Source organism: Pinus tabuliformis, chromosome Q (genome assembly GCF_031772625.1).
Source record: "Pinus tabuliformis cultivar Carrire ecotype Pingquan chromosome Q, CPIR1, whole genome shotgun sequence".
Taxonomy (NCBI): Eukaryota; Viridiplantae; Streptophyta; class Pinopsida; order Pinales; family Pinaceae; genus Pinus; species Pinus tabuliformis.
In genome coordinates, this window is record NC_142296.1 from 547,584,417 (window position 1) to 547,600,023 (window position 15,607).

The following is a 15,607-nucleotide window of genomic DNA, read 5'->3' on the forward strand; positions in this document are numbered from 1 at the left end:
GTTTATGTTCTGAATGTTTAAATGCTGAATGCCCTGACTTCCATGTAAGGTTGAGTTCATTGTTATATTGAGGTGTTGTTGACTCCATAAGCCCAATGGATAGTTTTGTTTAATGTGTTTCCACCATTCATACTTTTCACAGTTGTTCTATAAGAGTTAGCCATCTTATCTTTAATCAAAATCATTAATCCATCAAGAGAGAGCCCTCTCAGGTTGAGGAGGCTAAGCCTCAGCCTAAAGTAGGTTGAAATAGTTACTTAGAGTCAACCTGACCAACAACCTATCAGGATCTGATTTTGAGATAACATTTTGGTGCGTCTGCCGGGAGCCTGAAGATTAATCATTCCCGAAATCAAGAGGCTGAACTTCTGAAGGTAGCAGGAGCTCAGAAGACTTTTTGAGGCTGCAAATCTACCTTGGCGACTCCATTGTTGAAGAATTCGAAATTCATAGATTCATGGTGATTCCACTGGAGTTATGAAGGACCCAGATGCTACCATTCTTATTTCAAGGTATGCATGCATAAATTTTTCAGGAATTCATGGTTTCCCAAATCATTTTCCCAAGGATACATATTTTCTAAGGAATGGTCCAAAATTCAACGGAGAAGATTTGAGTTTAACTTTGAAGCATATATCAGATTTTTGTGATTTTACAGAGCTTCTTAGAGTTAAGCATGAGGATGTTTGCATTATGTTGTTCTATGATTCATTTCAAGGGAAATGTAAACAGTGGATTGAAAGCTTTCCTGCCAAATCCATTAAGTCATTTGAAGACTTTTGGCTTATGTTTTTGGAGGAATGGATAGATAGATCAGATGTGGTGGCAAACTCTCCTTCAATTCAAGGTTTCAAACAATGGAATGATGATCATATTAATGAAGAAATAGATGAAAATTTTTCTTTGTCCTTGTCTTCATATCTAAAATCATTTGAGTGCAAGGCAAAGGATAAGATGAAAGTTTTGGATGAAGTTGCTAAAGACATTGAGAAAGACATTGAAGGTTTACAAGGTCAAATTCAGGCATATAGTCTTCATAATCATGATCATTATTTTCAGAAGCTTTCTATGGCAGAACACAAGGAGAGAGTGTTGCTTCCTTTCTCTTTCACGATTGAGGAACTGTACACTGTTGTTGAAGATCAGTTTGCACAACCAGAAAGTTACAAGAATCATCAAGCTGATCATGTATTCTGGGATCCTATAGCCAAATATATGGAAGAGTTTTACTTTCCAGTGTTTCAGTTTTTCTATGAAGATCAGAGGCAATTTCAGTGGCACTGGTCATCACAATATCATTGTGGCTCTGAACTCCGATGCAGTCAAAAAACTCAAATATCAGATAAGACAAATGATTGGCTACATTGGAAATTTCACATTGATTGAGCTGAAAGAAGTTTGAATTGATAGGGTAGGTAGGTAGGAAAGTGCAAATAAGCTCAAGGTCAACTGAGCATTTTTCAGTAGATGTAGATTTCTTTCTCCTACAGTCATCATCAAGCTTAAGCCCGAGGTGAAGGCCCAAGAAGCTTGAAGGGGATGTTTGTCAAACAAATCTATGTTTTTCATAAATTGGACAAAGCACTGGACATACGAGTTCTTAGTGTACTACAGGAGCACACTATCCCAAGTGGAGCCACTGTTATCACTGAAAATATTTCAAAGGAAAAGGGTAAGGTAAGGGAGAATTGGTCTTGGTTATTCTCATGCTCCTTTCATGCATAAGAAGCACTTGGCAAACTCATGGTCAGCATACATCAGAGTTCTTTGAAGGCTCAAGCAAGGCATGTAAGGTAATCCTAAATTTTGATATAGATTACATTTTGAAAGTTTTCCTTGAAGAATGGTGTTTATTATATTCAGTTTTGAACAAACTTCATGACATGTGGAGAAAGCCATTTAAAGAAAAAGAAAGACTCAAAAAGGTTAAATTTTGGTCTTAAAGCTGTGTTTTGAAATTACACAGTAGTTTCGTAGCACGCTACGAAACTGCTGTAAGTGATGCCTAATGCACAGCAGTTTCGTAGCGCGCTACGAAACTGCTGTAGCTGCATATTGTGATTTGATGGATCATTTTTGTAAGACAAAAGGATATCTTTTTGAGGATGGGCAGCTGAAAGGGATTACTTACAAGGTATAAACATCAAGCAAAGGCAAAACAAGGGAAGGAAAGACTTTTATGAACTCCAAAGTTTTATGTTATGAAAAGAGCAGTCGACTTCCAAGGGTATTACCAAGTAGTTAAAAACTCATCTCTAAAAAGTGAAAGAGGTTTTCATTCCTAAGATTCTGAAGTACAAAAATCTCTTCCACTTTCTTCAAATCCATTTTGATTTGAGAGAAATGAATGATCAAACTTGCGCTACGAAACTGCTGTAGCTGCACATTATGCTTTCATGGACCAATGTTGAAAGACAAAGGCAAATTTTTTTGAAGGAGAATCTCTACAAAGGATCATGTACAAAGTTTCAACATTCAGCAAGAGCAAAACAAGTAGAAGAATGATATTTTTCTAACATCAAACTTTATCAGTGAACTTATCAGTCAAACTGTCTTCTTGTTTTTACCAGTCAACTTCTAGAAGAAGTTTTGAGCAGTTGAAAACCCATCTCTAAAAAGTGAAAGAGGTTTTCATTCCTAAGATACTGAAGTACAAAAACCTCTTCCACTTTATTCAAATCAATTATGATCTTGGAGAAATGAAAGACTAAACTTGCGCTACGAAACTGCTGTAGGTGCAGTTTTTCAAAAAATCAAAATTTCCTGTTTTACACATCTTCTTCAAGGATCGATTCTGGGCAGCTGGAGTAGTGTTTCAAAACACCAAAAGAGGTTTTTGTTCAGCATGGATTGGTTCACAAAAGCCTCCTTCAGTTTTTCCAAATACATTTTGTACGAGAAGTTATGAGCTCTGTCCCAAGACCTATTTTTCAGCCAGAACAGAGCAAGGGACAGTCTCCTAGTTTCTAGGAACACCAAAAGGATGAGTCATCAAGGGCCAGCTGGAAGGTTATGGGCTTCATCAAATTCGACTTCATGGAGTTTTGTGTGTCAAAAGGAGTGTTTAATGCTTAGATAAGGTTGTTGTAATCATGATAAGGAGATACACTCCTAGTTGTATTAGGTCTCTAGGACTGCTAGTTAGGTGTCATTTGCATTTAATAGTTAGTTTTGAGTGTCATTAGGTGTCAGGTCAGGTAGAATTCGAATTTTCCTCATCCTAGAAGAGGAATCTAAGTTGTGTAAAGAGCTCTAGATATAGCAGAAGATCTGAGGTACAAAGGGTTGGAAATTTTATGGAAAAGCTGGTATTTGGCCTATGTAAGACTCATTTTCAGTAATACATGCTTGACTTTACTTCTCAGGATTCATGAAGGATTTTTTTATGTTCAGAATATGTGATATTGTCCTTTTCTTAATTCTTACAGTGGTATGAATGTATAATCACTTAGAATTCACTGAATGTGCTCTGACTTCCTGTATACATTTATAAACTGTGGTCCCATATGAGTTTATGTTCTGAATGTTTAAATGCTGAATGCCCTGACTTCCATGTAAGGTTGAGTTCATTGTTATATTGAGGTGTTGTTGACTCCATAAGCCCAATGGATAGTTTTGTTTAATGTGTTTCCACCATTCATACTTTTCACAGTTGTTCTATAAGAGTTAGCCATCTTATCTTTAATCAAAATCATTAATCCATCAAGAGAGAGCCCTCTCAGGTTGAGGAGGCTAAGCCTCAGCCTAAAGTAGGTTGAAATAGTTACTTAGAGTTAACCTGACCAGCAGCCTATCAGGATCTGATTTTGAGATAACAGCACCATCCCCCATGATTTATTGCTAAAGTTGCTTTAGGGGTCAGCTCTGTCGTTTCATCCTTAAACCTCCAGCTGAATGCAATCGACGCCCTGATTTGCCTGGGGATATGCATTGCAGTGTAGTAGAGTAGTCTTTTGGGTGTGGCTTTTATTACAGAAACACACTAAATAGGTGAGTTCCGACTGCTTTCTGATTTGTCCCTTAGCCCCTCATGCTTTCATCCCCTTTGTATTTCTTTCTTCATGTGATCTAGGGCTTGAACGAGTGCTTAGCCCTCAGGCGCTAAGGTGTATGGAAACCTGTCCGGAGGCCTTTTTCCTTTATAACTCCAGGAGCCTTCATTAACACTTTATATTGCATCAGCCGATATCCCGGACGCGAAACCCTTATATAATACACCTCAATAAATTATCACATCCATGGGGGCCTTTTCCTTATCGCAATTGTAGCAAAGGAGGATATCGGTGAGGGACTAAATTTTCACTTTGTGTGATCATCGATCTGCGGGGTGATGTCATCACTGCCATGTGTCACCCTGTGAGTGGTGACATGTGTCACCGAGAAATGGCCCCATTTGACCCATGAAAACACTAAAACTGAGTGACACGTGTCTACCCATACTACCACATCAGCATCTGTACCGCCACGTGGAGGAGAGAGAAGGGTTCTGCCCAACCTTGGTTTTTCCATGAAATTCCTTTGTATTTTGTTTTCGACCTACCACGAAACTTTTACACTATAGTGCAGAATCGCCCCCCACATAGTCTTGGAATGGAAACCCCACTGATCGCTGATATCCGGGACTTCGTTGATATGCTGATGCACTGATGCCATGTGGAGGAGAGAGAATGGGGTGGTCCGACCTTTGTTTTTTCATGCTTTTCCTTTGTTAACGATTCTCGGCCTCCCCCAACGGTGTAGGACTATATCGCAAAATCGGGAGTTCATAGGGCTTTTAAAGTGGTGGCCCCCTTTACATCATTGATTGTCGATAATGTGGGACTACGAGATGCGAGACTGCAGGAAGGCTGATACGCGGGATGTGGGGCCTGTGGGATGTGGGACTACGGGATTGCGAGACTATAGGACTGTGGGACTCTAGAACTGCGGAATTGTGGGTCTGCATGACTGCAGGACTGCAGGATCGTGGGACTATGGGATTACGGGATCGCAGTACTGTGGGCCTGCAGGACTGTAGGACCTATGGGATGCATGATTGCAATTTTCCTTGCTCCTTTAGTGTTTTCTCTTTGTTTTCCAGCTTTCCCAAGGGTAACTTCAACATGCTCTAACTTCTACTCCAGGAGTCCATTTTTGGACTTCCATATACTGTTGGAAATCTCTTTCCGAGCACTAGGAAATGGAGAGGGTTTGATTAAGTTGTGATAGCTTATGTGGCTCAAAAATTAGCATCAAAATTCACTGCTACTTGGAATTTGAAGCAACTGATGACTGATAAAGCAGTGAGTGACAACAGATCCATCTCTTCAAATTAGTAAAGTAACATGGAAATGAAAGTACTAAAGAAAATAATTGTTCAAGACCTTGAGTGGATCCCTACTAGCCATGACAAGTATTTCGCCAAACATATCATCGACATGTAATATATAGGTGTAAATAACAGAGTTAAGTGTAGGGATCTCCTACTTATCTGAGAATTGCTATGAACCATTTTTCCCTTATGTCATTTGCTGCATTATTATCTATTAGGTCATAGACACATTATCCATTCACATACAAGTAAAAACATGTTGAAATCCATCCATAACTGTTGTCATAAAATGTGCATATAACCAACATAATAGGGACAAAAGTACAATAAACATGACAACCATCAAATCCATAAATACATTAGTACCTTTACACATGGAAATCAAGGGAAAGGATTTCTCATTAATGAATGCAATGAACCAACCGGAAATGGGATTACCACATTCCACCTGACCGTAGAATGGCTAAGCCAAATCTCTCTTCAGCCATTCACCCGTGTACCATATTCCAAGCATGAATGTGGGATCTCATATAACACATCATTCAAAACTCATCCAGGGCTTCCAGAGGCCATCCACCTCAATCCATCAAACATTGATTCCACCTCATGGTCGGACATCATGATACCATCATCAGATTGGTTTACATCCAAGCCTTCCAGGGCTTCCAAAGCGTTTTTTCTAGCGAAGGCTTCTAGGACTAGTAACTCAACCCACAGCTGTTGTCGGGCTTCTAGATATTTTGTCCAGCCAAGGGTTCCAAGACTAGTAACTCAACCCATCAATGGCTTCCAGAGCATTTTTCCAATCAAGGCTTCTAGGACAAGTAACTTAAGCCAAGCTGTTGCAGGGCTTCCAGAGAATTTGTCTAACCAGGGCTTCCAGGAACTAATAACTCAACCCAAGCTAAGGAATCAAGAGAACCAACCTAAAAAAATCATGAAAGTAAACCCACAATCACCATGGCTATCCAGGAAATGGCAAGGCTAGGAAACCCACTGTTGATCCAGGCAATCCTCTATGCCAATGACAAATCATGACCAGGAATCCACATGCATATGCCATGCATGTCCAAACTAGTGAAGGAATCATACATACAATTCAGTACCTGCAAGAAAATATGATGTAGTTGCTGATGTCGATGCCTTCTTGCACTTTCCTGCTCTTCCTTTGCCTTCTGGCTATAAGACTCCAAGTATGCCACACCCTCCAAGAGTGCTCCAAGAACTCTCTAAGTATCCAAGAGTATGAGAAAGAAATAATAATGAGAGAGATCCAAAGCTAAACCGACAAAAGGTCACCAATTGATCCTCATAAGCTTTTTTATGAATGAGGCCTCTATTTTCTTCATTTTCCATTATTTTCCTTCATTTTCCTCCTCACATGCAACTTGTGAAATTTCACCTCCTTTTTCCCCTAATTTCCATTATTTTCATAAATAAATGTGCCAACATGCCTTTTAATGCCTTAGCCAATTTACTTAGCCATAAACAACCAAATAAACACCCCCTAGGATGTCTTGTCCAACATTAAGCTTGGAATAAGTGTCCCATTCATCCGTCGTTATTGTTTTTAACTTTATTACATGGAATTTTCACTAGGGTTATTACAGTGAACCACTCATCTTGCTCATATGTCATATGAGAAGATGAACCACTTATCCTATTCATATATTAACCATCATGGGGTATCATAGGGGAAGGTGAACCACTCACCCTATGGTTGCTCATAGCTCCAAGAAGTACCCCAAGCTCCCCGGTGCTCCCAGAGCTCAATATCCAACTCAAATGGGACCAAGAGGGTCTTTCCATGACTCCAATTCATTCACGGAAGGTTAAGAATTTGACCTTCCCGAGGGACTTCATCAGAATATTTGCGACCTATTCATCAGTCCCGATGTGATGGAGCCTTATTGCTCCCTATTGTACCATATCCCAGATAAAGTGGTACCTGATATCAATATGCTTGGAGCAGTCATGAAACATGGGATTCTCAGAAAGATGAATCCCACTTTGGTTGTCGCAGTAAATCACGGTGGTATCCAACACATGCCCAAATAGCTCACTGAAGAGCTTCCTCAACCAAACAACTTCATAGGAGGCCATACTAGCAACAATATATCTGGCCTCAACGATGCTCAAAGCAACCGATTTCTGCTTCCTTCTCATCTAGGATATCGAAGAAGAACCTAGTAAGAAGCAACATCTCAATGTGCTCTTATGATCCACCACACTTCCAGCCCAGTCAACATCAAAATAACCATGGAGCCTCAAATTCTCGACAATGTATCTCATGTTGGAAATACTGAGGGGGGGGGGTGAATCGGTATTCCTTAGAAATTAGCACTTTTAAATTTTTTCAGAGCATTAGTTAATCTTCAATTATTATTAATGTTTATGCAGTAATAACAGTAAATAAAAGAACACAGTAGACACAATAATTTTAGGTGGAAAACCTTCTCCAGGTCAAAACCACCAAACACTTTTCTAATAAATTCTTTAATCTTCAGCCCCAACTAAACTGAAATAAACAAATTCCTAGAATTCTAGAAAAAACATTCTTCTCCCACTCCCACTGGAAGGACACCAGAACTCCCTGGTTTCTTTAGTAGTCAACTGAATGGATGCCCCAACATCTTAGACCAACCTACCACCCTGAAGTGTTAACATGCTCCAACCTGTAGGCGACTTCATGCACCAACCTAGCACCTCCCTGCCACCCTATAATTATTGAAATGAGACAAGAGTGTGGATTCTCGTACCAGGGACAAAGATCCATGATACAATATGATTTACAATGATTTTCACTGAACACCCAATCACACTATGTCCTGCAACCCAACCATGATATCATCCCAACAGAGACTCTTATAGCTCCCAATAATTCCTTTTCGGCTCTAGGTAGATTGACTCTTTTACAATAATGACTCTTCCAATGATGACACTTTTACAAATGACTCTTTTACAACTTTAAAATGATTACTCTTGGCCTTGACACTTCTTCACAATATACAGATGGCTGTCATGTATTCAAAGTGTAATATCCCATATCAGGAATATACCCCAAACACAAGCAAACTCCAACCAGAGATGGACTGGGAGGGCATTTACCAGATATGTCGCCTCTAAAAAGAGGACGAGATCCGGAGGCTACCTGGCCCTTTCCAAACTCTATCTAAGAGTATAATAGAAACAAACAAGTGGTATAATAGCCAAGAATGCTCACAGAGATACAAGTAACAATGATACTATATATATATATCAAATAAACCATAAACAGATACACAAGAAATGCAGAGAGAATGCTAAGCCATTTTATTATACTGAGTAATAAAATGAGTATAATAGGTGATCAGGAAGATGTCACCTCTACTTGCACAAGGCAAGTGAAGAAATACACTCAGAATAGCAAAGGAATGGACCCTCTCTGATCTGCGTCCAAGCTGCTGGGAACACTGCTGCGCTGCTAGAAATCAAACGAGGATTTGGGACTTCTCCCCTCCTCAAAAAAAGCTGAAAATATGGAATCGAAATCTACTCAAGAAACCCAGAAAAACCCAAAAATCTTTCCTAGAATGGCCGACCCCCGAAAATCACCCCCTTGGGGTTCTGCGCAATTCCTCACTGCTTTGCGCTGCCACTAAATAGAACCCTCCGAAACTGAGCCAAAAACTCTACCAAACTCCTCTAATATGCAAGAGATGATCTCTTGCTCAATCCCTCGGCTCAAATCCTCCACAAACCCTCAATCCAGACTGCTCCCAAAAAGAACTGTGTCCCTCTCCCAATGCTGCACAGTCCTCCAGAACACTGATAAAACCACTGTTGAAATGCTGAAGATACTGTTGCTGAAATGCCAATGGAAATACCTTGCCCGAGCAAGCACTCGAAGTCCCCCAGGGCTAAGGGTGAGATCTCTGAACGGAGACACTCAATGCACTAAATAGTGTTGCAGACTAGCTAAACAACCAACGTGATCTAAGCCAAAACGACTATCACAAATGCACATAACTGAATGATCAAAATGAGGGGGCTCCTCTCTCTTTTATAGCTTCTCCCTCTCTCAATCCCAATGCTCACATTATCCTGCGTGATTCCCCTTTTGCCACGTGTTCCTCCCCTCCTGCGCAGTCCCTCCATGTGTCTGCGTGGGCTCCATTTCTGCGTCCCCCTTTTGGCCCCCTTGGCTCTCCTTTAAGTCACAACATTGTGCCACTAGGAAGTGAATTTTATTCTAAAAGTGAGTTATGTCCCCCTTTGTCACTTTTTTATTTACAAAATAATTATAGAAGGCAAAATTTGGCAAAATTGAATATTCCAATTAGTTGGGGCTAATTATGAATATTACAGTCTCCCCCAGAAAAATGTTGCTTGTCCTCAAGCAACTGAAGTGATAGATGCTGTAAGATCTTCTCATTCTCCCAAGTGGCATCCTCATCCAGTAAATTCTTCCACCTCACCAAGAATTCCCAGACCGTCTTGCTCTGCAGCTGCCTCTCCTTGGTATCAATGATAGCCTCCGGTTGCAATACCAAATGCCCCTCATCATCCATAGGTGGTAGCTCATTTGTCACTGTTATCTGCTGCCCCAATGCCTTTTTTAGGCATGATACATGAAAATTTTTATGAATCTTGCTGCCTTGGGGCAGCTCTAACTCATATGCAACCTATCCAATGATACATATCACCTTGTATGGCCCATAAAAGTGGGGCTTGAGCTTTTTAGCCCCCTTCTGCTTCAGTGATGACTGTCGGTATGGCTGTAATCGTAGGTCGACCATGTCCCCCACCTCGAACTACCTCCCTACCCAACCCCTGTCGGCATACTGCTTCTGATGGTTCTGCGCTGTAGCCATGTTATCCTTGAGAGCTCGGAGGATATCCTGACTCTCTTGGATCCAAATCTTGGCTCTAGGAGCCCTGCTGTCACCAAACATCACGTCAACAAAAGATAAAGGATGATACCCATATAATGCATAGAATGGTGACATGCCCATGGATATGTGATGTGAAGTATTGTAGCAATACTCCCCCAGATGCAGCCACTTCAGCCATGCTCGCTACTGCTCACTGACATAGTTACGCAAGTAGCCCTCCAGCCACTTGCTAACTATCTCTGTTTGCCCATCCGTCTATGGGTGATAACTAGTACTCGGAGTCAACTTTGTCCCCACCAACCGGAAAAGTTGCTGCCAAAACCCGTCCATGAAGCGACTGTCCCTGTCACTGACGATGGTCTTAGGAAGACCATGTAGCCTGAAGATCTCCTTGAAGAACAGCTCGACCAGCTATGCTGCTGTGTAGTGTGCTGATATGGCAAAGAAATGTGTGTACTTTGTCAGTCGATCAACAAAGACAAAGATACAATCCTTGCCCTGTACCGTGGGCAATCTTGTGATGAAGTCCATCAAAATGCTCTCCCATTTCGCCTCCAGAATGGGTAGCGGCTGCAATAAACCCTCGGGATGGCTCATCTCTCCCTTGTTTTTCTGGCAAACATCGCACTCCCTGATATGCCGGAGTACGTCCTCCTTGAGGCCCTTCCAGGAGAACCTCTCTCTAATGGCCCTATAGGTTTTGGTAAACCCCTGATGGCCTACCAATGGTGAATCATGTGATGCCTGGAGTATCTTCTTCTTGAGCTGAGACCCCTCAGTCAAGAAGATCTAATCCCAGTAATAGATGATCTCATCGATCACCCTAAACCTGTCATCTGCCACCTGCCCATCCAGAATCTCACATGAAAACTTGTCCTTCGAGTACTCTACTAAGAGTCGAGCCCTCCAGTCTGTATCCAAGCTCATAAGAGACAACGTGGCTAGTCTATGTGAAAGGGCATCTGCTACCACGTTGTTCTTACCCTTGACATACTCAATGTCAAAGTCATATGCTTTGATCTTACTGATCCACTTCTGCTACCTCTCCTGCAACTGCTTCATCAGTCCTCACCCTGAACCTGTTCCCCACCAAATACTGCCGGTACTTATCCAATGCATGCATGATGGCCATCATTTCCTTGTTGTATATAGAGTACAACCTCTTGTGCAGAAGGAGCTTCTGGCTCTCAAAGGCTATAGGGTGACCTCCCTGCATCAATACTGCTCCGATCCCCTCTCCTGACGCATCACACTCCAAAACAAATGGATGCATAAAATCTGGCAATGCAAGAATTGGGCAACTGCTCATAACCTCCTTGAGCTTGTCAAAGGCTAGCTGTAATGTATTCAACCAATTGAATGCCCCCTTCCTCATCAAATCTGTCAGGGGTGCAGCAAGCTATGAGAAACCTTTGATGAACTTCCAGTAGTAAGTACAAATGCCAATGAATCCTCGAAGTTCCGTTACGTTTCTCGGCTTCGGCCAATCTTTGATGGCTCTAATATTCTCCTCATGGACCCTCACTCTGTCCACTCCAATGATGTGTCCCAAGTATAACATCTCCGTCAACCTGAACTCACATTTTGAGATCTTGGCATAGAACTGTTTCTCCTCCAAGATGCGTAATATTGTCTCAATATGCTGGAGATGCTCCTCCCACGTCCTGCTGTAAATGAGTATATCATCAAAGAACACCAACACAAACTTCCTCAAGTGACTACGGAAGATGTGATTCATGCAAGACTAGAATGTAGCTGAGGTGTTGGTTAGCCTGAAGGGCATCACCAAAAACTCAAAGTGCCCATAGTGACATTTGAAGGCGGTCTTGGGAATGTTCGGCTCCCTCACGTGAATCTGATGGTACCCTAATCTCAAATCAATGTTTGAGAAGAACCGTGCTCCTCTCAACTCATCCATCAACTTATCGATCCTGGGTATAGGGTACCTGTTCTTCAGTGTCCTCTTGTTCAGGGCCCTGTAGTCAATGCACATCCTCAATGTACCGTCCTTCTTCTTCACCAACACCACAGAAGAAGCAAAAGGACTCGTGCTCGGTTGGATGTGCCCAAGAGCCAGCAACTCCTGAATGGCCTGCTCTATCTCGTCCCGATAGGCCTTGGGATTCCTATAGGGGGTAGTAATCACTGCTTGTATGCCTTGCTCAATCTCAATAGTGTGCTCAAACCCCTAGTCCGGTGGTTGACTTGGCGGAATCTCCCCAAATACTATGGCATATCGGTCAAGGATGGAATGTATCTCCGGGTGCACTGTCTGCCCTGTAGTCCCTGCCTCCGATGCACGCAGCTCTACTGCCCACTCTATGTCTCCCTTCTGGAAGACTGCCTCCATCCAATGAGTCGAAACAGTCTGAGGCAGATACGTATGCTGTCCCTATATCTTCTCATGCCTCCCTATCTTCTCATCATCCCACTCCATCTCTAGGGTCTTCCAATCCGTCGTGACATTCCCTAGAGTGATGAGCCATTGAACACTCAGTATCATGTTGGTGTCCGGAATATCGACCACGAAAAATTGGTCATTCAATGTGTAGGTGCCCATCGTCACTGAAATCTTTGGAACATATCGAGCACATGTCATGGTTTGATCTCCTGGGACCAAGACTGAGAACCCATCGAAGCTCTTTGTCTGTATGCCTCTCTGCTCAACCATCTGTGCATCAATGAAGTTGTGGGTTGCCCCACTATCAACCAAAACTGACACTCGTTGGCCATGTACCGTCCCTCGTACGCGTAGCATCAGATACTTGGGAACTCCTCGCAATGTGGCAAGGGCCCCTTCGGTGGGTGCAAAAGATGCACCACTTGCTGCTGGTGGTGGAGGTGGCAAAGGACCCTGTCCATCATGGCTATCTCCTGCCTCCACACCATCCTCATCATCCTCTTCTCCACTACTCTCAGAGAAAACCTCAATGAAATGTGCCTTGTCAGTAGCACATCTATGTCCTGATGCCCATGGCTCCTGACATGTGAAGCACAACTGCTTCTTCTTCAACTCCCTCTTGACATCATCATCAATCTGCACTCATCCTGGATTCCCCTTTGGAGGTGGGATCCTCACATCCTTCCCGTTAGACTGGAAATTTTGTCTCTAGGGGTAAGGTGTCCGGGTCTTGGGTAAGACATCTTGTAGGTCCCAGGTCTTGCTGATAGCATCCTGAAGGGTGGTCAGTCTAGTGGATCTGACTAGACCCCGAAGTGGCTCTGCTAACCCCTCAACATACATATAGATCCTCCGTGCCGTGGATAGATCTTGCACCATCAGTGAGACCCTCAAGAAATCTGCAATGTAGGTCTCTGGGCTCCCTATCTATTTGAGCTTTGTCAGCTCAACAAAATGCTACTCTGGATCCCTCTGATCAAATCGCTCCATCAATCTCTTGGTGAACTCGACATATGTCGTGACCATGGAGTGTCCTAGTTTAACCATCCCATGAAACCACCAATCCTGGGCCTCACCCAAAAATGCAATGTCGCCACCTTGATGGCCTCTGTCTCCGACATCTGTTAAGCTGGAAATAAATGTCCAGCTTCTCCACCCAAGACTTTGCCGAACTGTTTGATGAGCCATAAAATGTAGGCAAGTGGAATCTACTCGCTGCACGGTGGGTGCCACCATCATGATAACGTCAGTACCCTCTGTGATGGTCGTGGGGTCTACTATCCCATTGGAGCTTAACAAAATCACGAATGAGAGGTCTTCCCTGAACTCCTGCCCATAGGCCTAGTACTCTGCAAAATAATCACCCATGTGTCTAGGCTCTGCCTCTTGCTGGGCTATGGCCCCCGTGTCTTCTGCTAAGAAAGTGGGCATGGTAGAGCGTGTAGGGCATGTGAGGCCACCTGCTGCGCAATATCACGCTGCTCTGGCAAATGGTGGGATGCACCCGATCCCTCACCAACCTGGAAAACCGTGGGCTCTCACGCTGTCTGGCCTCTACTGCCGTGAATCTCTCCCCATCACCTCAATCTGCCTCGACAGATCCTACACTGATTGAGGAGCATATCCGCAAATCTCTTCCCATCATCATCTGCCATTGGAGCCTCCTACTCTGCGTCCACCACTGGCTCCCTCTATTCTGTGTCCACCACAGCTCCTCCTATTCTGCGTCCACCATCGGAACACAGTCTCCCTCAGTGTAAGTATTCTCCAACCTACGCCCAATGTTTCTGTATCTCCGACCTCTATAACAGATCCCTGGTTTCTCCCCCTGGTTGTTGTAGATTGCTAGCTCCATAGGCTGAGCTAGATCTATGCTCTAATACCACTGTAATATCCCATATCAGGAATATACCCAAACACAAGCAAACTCCAACCAGAGAAGGACTGGGTGGGTATTTACCAGATATGTCGCCTCTAAAAAGAGGACGAGATCCGGAGGCTACCTGGCCCTTTCCAGACTCTGTCTAAGAGTATGATAGAAACACACAAGTGGTATAATAGCCGAGAATGCTCACAGAGATACAAGTAGCAATGATATTATATATATCAAATAAACCATAAACAGATACACAAGAAATGCAGAGAGAATGCTAAGCCATTTTATTATACTGAGTAATAAAATGAGCACAGGAGGTGATCAGGAAGATGGCACCTCTACTTGCACAAGGCAAGTGAAGAAATACAATCAGAATAGCAAAGGAATGACCCCTCTCTGATCTACGTCCAAGCTGCTGGGAAAAATGTTGCGCTGCTGCTGCTGCTAGAAATCAAATGAGGATTTGGGATTTCTCCCCTCCTCAGAAAAAGCTAAAACTCTGGAATCGAACTCTACTCAAGAAACCCATAAAAACCCAGAAATATTTCCTGGAATGGCCGACCCCGAAAAATCACCCCTTGGGGTTCTGCGCATTTCCTCACTGCTTTGCGCTACCATTGAATAGAACCCTCTGAAGCTCAGCCCAGAACTCTGCCAATCTCCTCCAATACGCAAGAGCTGATCTCTTACTCAATCCATCGGCTCAAATCCTCCACAAACCCTCAATCCAGACTGCTCCAAAAAAGAACTGTGTCCCTCTCCCAGTGCTGCGTAGTCCTCTAGAACACTGATAAAACCACTGCTGAAATGCTAAAGATACTACTGCTGAAATGCCAACGAAAATGCCTTGCCCGAGCAGCACTCGAAGTCCCCCAGGGCTAAGGGTGAGATCTCCGAACGGAGACACTCAATGCACTAAATAGTGCTGCAGACTAGCTAAACATCCAGCATGCTCTAAGCCAAAATGACTATCACAATTGCACATAGCCGAATGATCAAAATGGGGGGATCCTCCTCTCTTTTATAGCTTCTGCCTCTCTCAATCCCAATGCTCACCTTCTCCTGCGTGAATCCCCTTTTTGCATGTTTCCTCCCCTCCTGCGCAATCCCTCCATTGTGTCTTACGTGGGCTCCATTTCTGTGTC